Raw genomic sequence first — 7,349 nt, forward strand, 5'->3', positions numbered from 1 at the left:
ACAGTCATCTAGACAGTTTGGTACTGGTACAAAACCAGAAATATAGGCCAATGGAACTAGATAGAGAGTTCAGAGGTGAGCCCACACACCTATGGATACCTTATTTTTGACAAAGGATGCAAGAATATGCAATGGGGCAAAGATAGTCTCTTCAATAAGTGATGCTTGGAAAAGTGGACAGCTATGTGTAAAAGAATAAAATTAGGACACTTGCATCCTAACCCCATACACAAAGATAAACTCAAAACTGGTTAAAGCCCTAAATGTAAGACCAGAAATTATAAAACATTTAGAGCAAAACACAGGCAGAGCAGTTGAGGACATAAATCAAAGTAAGATCCTCTGTGATCCATCTCCTAGAGTAATGGAAATAAAACAAAAAATAAACAAGTTAGACCTAATTAAACTTAGAGAACCCTCAGAATGGGAGAAAATAATAGCAAATTAAATAACTGAAAAAAGATTAATTTCAAAAATATACAAGCAGCTTGTATAATGCAATACCAGAAAAAGAAACAATGCAACCCAAAAATGGGCCAAAGACCTAAACAGACATTTCTCCAAAAAATACATACAGATAGCTAACAAACACATGAAAAGATACTGAACATCTCTCATTATTAGAGAAAAATAAATCAAAATTGCAGTGAGATACCAGCTTATATCAGTCAGAATGGCCATCCTTCAAAAAGTCTACAAACTATAAATTCTGGAGATGGTGTGGAGAAAAGAGAACACTCTTGCCCTGTTGGTGTGAAAGTAAATTTATACATCCTCTTTGGAAGGCTGTATGGAGATTCCTTAAAAAACTAGGACTAAAACCACCATATGACTCAGCAATTCCATTACTAGGCATATATCCTGAGAAAACCAAAATTTAAAAATACACTTGCACCCCAGTGTTCATTGCAGCACTATTTACAACAGCTAAAACATGGAAGCAACCTACATGTCCACCGACAGATGAATGGATAAAGATGTTGTGGTACATATATACAATGGAATACTATTCAGCCTTTAAAAGGAACACATCTGAGTCAATTTTAATGAATTGGATGAATCTAGAGCCTATTATATAGAATGAAGTAAGTCAGAAAGAGAATGATAAATATAGTATATTAATGCATATATATGGAATCTAGAAAGATGGTACTGATTAATTTATTTGCAGTTCAGCATTGGAGAAACAGGGGACTTCCCTAGTGGTTCAGTCAGTAAAGAATCCACTTGCAATGTGGGAGACCTGGGTTTGATCCCTGGGTTGAGAAGATCCCCTGGAGGAGGGCCATGGCAACCCACTCCAATATTCTTGCCTGAAGAATCTCCATGGACAGAGGAGCATGGAGGGCTGCAGTCCATGGAGTTGCAGAGTCAGACACAACTGAGCGACTAAGCAAAGCACAGCACAGCACATGATGGAAAAACAGACATAAAGAACAGACTTATGGACATGGTGGTAGGGGGAAGAAGGAGAGGGTGAGATGTATGGATGGAATAACATGGCAACTTACATTGCTATATGTAAAATAGAGAGCCAGTGGGAATTTGCTATATGACTCAGGGAATTCAAACAGGGGCTATGTAACCACTAGGGGAGGTGGGAAGGGAGATGGGAAGGATGATCAAGAAGGAGGGGACTTTTGTATACCTATGGCAAATTCATATTGATATTTGGCAGAAAACAACAGAATTCTGTAAAGAAATTATCTTCAATTAAAATAAATTAATAAAATCAGGACAAAAAAGTCTACAAACAATAAATGCTGGAGACATGTGGAGAAAATGGAATCTTTTTGCACCGTTGGTGGCAATGTAAACTGGTACATCTACTGTGAAGAACATTTTGGATATTCACTTAAAACTAAAAATAAAACTATCATGTGATTCAGCAATTCTACTCCTGGACATGTTTCTGAAAATCCTATAAGACAAGTTACACATGCACTTCCACATTCAATGAAGCAGTATTATAATAGCCAAGACATGGAAGCAACCTAAATATCTTTTGATAGAGGAATGTATAAAATGAACAATTTAGGACTTTAAATAGCTCTGCTGGAATTTCATCACATAGCTTTGTTCATAGAAATGATCCCTAATGCCCTCTTGACTTCATACTCCAGGCTGTCTAGCTCCCTAGGTGAGTGACCACACCATCGTGATTATCCAGGTCATTAAGACCTTTCTTGTAAAGTTCTATTTATTCTTGTTGCCTCTTCTTAATCACTTCTGCATATGCTATTTTGTGGTTTTCCTTCCCTTAAGTAAATTTTTAAGTGGACAAAATTACAATCAATAAGATAAAGCAAAATCTAAAAGGTTTATCATGTGACTCCTAGGATAAGATTGTCCTATTTATAATAAGATAGCAACTGTCAGCAAGTTATAGGAAATGCCCATGTAAACAGATATTTACAGATAGAGATTTTAAACAAGGAGTTGCTTAACTTTGCAATATTTTACAAGGGAGTCTCCTAAATTAGGCCATTAAAAAAATTTTCTTGAAGAACATTCTGCTATAAACCTTGCCATCTGATACAAAGAAGTCATATGAGGAGACACCAGATCTGTACCATAAGGTAGTATCTTAGGGGTGTTTTGGTAAAACACAAATTATTAGTTTCAAATTATTATATTTGAAGCACAATAGTGATTATTTGTTAATACTTGTTAATTGTACAGATGTACATTTCTGCTAATAATCCTTGTAAACATCCAGGGTACTTTACTCATCCATCAAACATCTCTTTCAATGAGTTTGATTTATAAAATATTAAAATATTTAATGAAATATTAAAATAATTGATGTTTTTGAACTGTGATATTGGAGAAGACTCTTGAGAATCCCTTGGATTGCAAAAAGATCAAACTAGTCCATCCTAAAAGAAATCAATCCTGTATATTCATTGGAGGGACTGATACTAAAGCTGAAGCTCCAATACTTTGGCCACTTGATATGAAGAGCTGATTCATTGGAAAAGACCCTATTGCTGGGAAGAATTTAAGGCAGGAGGAGAAGGAGGTGACAGAGGATGAGATGGTCGGATGGCATCACTGACTTAATGGACATGAGCTTGAGAAAGCTCTGGGAGATGGTGAAGGAAGGGAAGTCTGGCAAGCTGCAGTCCATGGGGTCTCAAAGAATCAGATAGAATTGAGAGACTGAACAACAAAATATTTAATATAAAAGAAAAGCTAAGTCTTCATGTAAAAAATCAAAATTAGTATGGCTTATGTGATGTACACTACTGGGCAATTGAACAACAATAACATGTGATGTATTATAAAAAAATTAATAACCCCTGAACATATCTCTATTTCATCTAAAAGATTCAGTTGAGAATAGCTATAAAGGATAAATGATATTACATAAATGAAAGCTTTTAACATTAAATTTTATTTTGATGCTCTCTTTCTTTGTCGGCAGAGGAGTCACCACCAAGGATTTTGCATTCAAATAGGAGATACAGTGGTAAAATATTTACTATAGGATTGTGATAATTCCTATCTCCTGATGCTATGAGCTGCTTTATTGTAAAATATCTTAGAGTAGAATAAAACACAAAGCTATAATCAAGACTGATGTCTACTAATAGTTCTAAATTGTTAACATTCAATTTGGGATTTTTTTTGCACATTAAATGAACATTTAATTTTTCTGATCATTTTAATTCATAAAAGTTCCTTCACATGGGTATTCATCTATAATTCAATAAATGTATGAACTGTATGTAAAACATGTAATATTGTATGTAAACTATATGTAAAAGTAGAGCTTGACCCATTTCTCTGAACTAAGGAAACTCTTATTTATCTATCATGATACCTTTCTAATAATATTTACCTGATGCAGTTTTAACAATTTCAAGACAGCCCTAACAACTGATAATACTAGCTGCAATAGTAACATCACCTGTGCTCATTTTATTAATCAAATGATTTTGAGAAAAGTGGTAAAATATAAAATAAATCTAGTTATATTTCTAAAATTGAGTTAAAGATCAACAGTGTTTCTATAATATGTAACTACCTCAGTCATAATGCCACACAACTGTGCCTTTTATAATGGTTAAAATGGTAGCTTTTATGTTGTTTACATTTTGTCTCAATTTTAAAAAAATATAAAGACCAATAATGTCCTGGTTACAACAATTCTATTTTCAGTATGTTCGTTAGAAATTGTATTTAGCCAAACGATTCTCCCTCTGTCTTTAACAACCACTAGAGAACAAAGTCAAATGGTGAGAGGATCTATCCATATCGAAATAGACTTAAAAGCACTGGTTCGATATGGTCTAACTTCTTGCTCAATGTGAAAGAGTAAGTAGACTCTGAGTCAAGTTATGCCAATCATTCCACATTCATTGCAAGTTATTGCCCTGTTTCTAAGCCTCTCTGTAATTATAGTGCCAGAATCTTTCCCTCTAAAAACTAAGATGCTTCTATTCATTCCTGTGAAATATAGTGAGAAAATTCCCTCTGTTTCCTCCTTTGTGATGTGTAAAGTTGAATTATTATGGAGAGATAGCAATACAAATTTTAAAAATTCTGTGATAAGCTTGATGAAAAATTTTGAATTTCCCTCAGAATATAAAAGTGTTCAAATACCTGGAAATTCTTAGTGAATCCCACCAAGTATGAACTATACAGTCCACATTCTTACACCACTGTTAATTAAAACAAGAAAATAGCCATCAGGTAGAAGCAGCACAAGCATCCATCAAAAGATGAATGGATAAAAATTATGTGACATGCATACAGTGAAATATTTTTCAACTTTAAATGGGAGGAAGAGTCTAACACATGCTCCAGTATGGATGAAACTGGAGTTTGATATGCTAAATGAAATGTCACTCATAAAAAGGCAGATACTCCACAATTCCACTTATATGAAGTACTCAGAGTAATCAAACCTGTAGAGCTAAAAAGTAGAATGGTGCACAAGTATATTTTGGCTATTTAAAAAGCTGTACTAAGTCATATATTCGTTTTGCTTTCCTCATTTTTCAACAGTGTATCAAAGTGCAATTTATTTTCTGATATTTACCTTTCTTTTACCACTTAGTGATTTTTATATGACTTGGTTTATTTCCCATTTTGCCTATTATATAAAATTCCTTAAGATAAATTAATTCTGAATGTACACTAAAGTGGTTGCAAACCGATGAGGCAAAATAATTTGGTAGTTTGGAAACAAAAAGTTTAGAAAAAATTAATTTGTCTACTGAATATAAAGAAGTATTTATGAAAAAATTGGGACTACAAGTGGAGATAAGAGTTTTGCATTATGGTTGCCAAATAAGCTCAAATAAATTTAAGAACTGACATAGCTTATCAATTAGGCCAAAAATTAGAGGTCAGTTTTTCAGAATTGCCAGACATGACACTATACACAGATAAAAAAGATCAAGTAACATATTGGAGGGAAAAAAAGAAAAAGGAACATTTACCTTCAGCCCAGCAGCAAATTTTGTCCCCTGAAAATGGATCAATCAGAATGAAGTTGTTAAAATAATTGCAAAAAAAAAAAAAAAAAAGAAACAAGCTTAGAGAATTAAAGCATGGTCACAAACAACAAATAGAAATTCCACGATCAATAATTGAAGAAGAAAAAAAAAATCACGGTTTACTTAGATTTTATTTTGCGGAATTTTTCTGCACTTTTCAGATGTATTATATGTTAGTTTCATTCCATGCATATCTTAGAATATTATTTATTTGTGCTTTTTACATAAATGAATATAATTAAGTACCATATTATTTATATACTTATTTCAAATTTTGCTGACTAAATGCAGATAACTCAGCCTACAAGTTACCTCCATATTGATTTGCTAAGAATTCTTTCAAGGAATTATTGATATTGTTATTATTTGATGAATTGCAAACATATAATCTAAAATGGCTCTGATCAAATATCTTGGATCATATTCAGTTATAAAAGAGTTAATTTTTATAGAGAATAAATAGAAAGGGTAATATAAGGTCCAATTATTATTTTATAAGATTAATTAAATAGATCTCAACAGAGTGAATTTGGAGTGAGCAGACTGACATATACAACCCAGGCAAGAAGCTATTTTATAGAAGTCTGGATCTCTTTCAGTGACATTGGGATAAAATTGAAATGGATTTTTATTATTTTCTAGAATAAAACTATCTTAATATTATTTTCCTTACAGCTCCCTTTACCTGTCTGTTTCTAAGACTGTAGATAATAAGATTTAAGAATGGAGGAATTACAGTATAAAAGGCAGAAAGAATAATATCTTTAATTGTTTCAGAGCATACTGAAGGCCTTAAGTACACACGGATGATAGAACTGAGAAAGGCAGGTACCACAAGGATGTGAGGGACACAGGTAGAAATGGCTTTTCCTTGCTCTCATTGAAAACCTTAGCACAGTGAAAAATATGTGAACATATGACATAGTAATAAAGATAAAGCAGCCCCCACCAACTACAATGACTGATACAAGTAAAAGACAATTGCTGGAGGTGTCAGTGCAGGAGATCCTCAGCAGAGAGGGTACATCACAGAAGAATCGATGGATCACATTGGACAGACAGAAAGTCAGCTGGAATGTTTTACCTGTTTGCATACCTGCATACACAAGACCACTGACCAGGGAGGTGTGTCATTTGAACACAGAATTGGGAGTTCATGATAACTGGGTAGTGGAGGGGCTGGCAGATGGCTACATAGCAGTCTTGGGCCATAATGTTGAGGAACATCACCTCTACACAGGCAAAGTAAATGACCAAGAATACGTGGATTGCACATGCAGCCCCTGAAATGGTCCTGTTACCAGTGAGAGAGTTGACACAGGCAATAGGGACAGTGACAGTAATATAGAACATATCTAAAATAGATTTCTGAGGAAGAAATACAAGGGCATGTGAAGTTTCTGGTCAAATGTGGTGACAGTAATGATGAGAAGATTCTCTATCAAGGTAACCCAGTACATCAGAAACAGCAACATGGAGTGTAGGAACCTTAGCTTCCAACTATCAGCAAAGATCACAGTGGTAGAATTGACCATATTTTAAAAAGGGTGATCGATCTGGAAAATAAAAGGGATAAACTGTGAGAAACAGGATTCAAAAAAAGAATGAATGAAATCACCTTAAACATTTTCTTAGAAAGTGTGTTCTTCTATTTCATACAGATGGTCTTTGTGTGTAGGAAATGTCCATAATTAGTATTTTCATGAATCTGTGCTATGTTGCTTCAGTCATGTCCGACTCTTTGCAACCCTGTGGACTGTAGGCCATCAGGCTTCTCTGTCCATGGGGAGGAGAGGTGGGGGAGGGAAATATTGGGAGTTTGTAGTTAGTAGATGCAAATTA

The 7,349-nt window shown here is 34.1% G+C and overlaps 1 pseudogene; it reads right to left on the reverse strand.

The window, feature by feature from the left end:
* Nucleotides 1–6,153: 6,153 nt before the first annotated feature.
* On the reverse strand, nucleotides 6,154–7,042 carry LOC122439449 (annotated as a pseudogene).
* Between the last annotated feature and the right edge of the window lie 307 nt (nucleotides 7,043–7,349).

Source organism: Cervus canadensis, chromosome 4 (assembly GCF_019320065.1).
Source record: "Cervus canadensis isolate Bull #8, Minnesota chromosome 4, ASM1932006v1, whole genome shotgun sequence".
In the NCBI taxonomy this organism is placed as follows: Eukaryota; Metazoa; Chordata; class Mammalia; order Artiodactyla; family Cervidae; genus Cervus; species Cervus canadensis.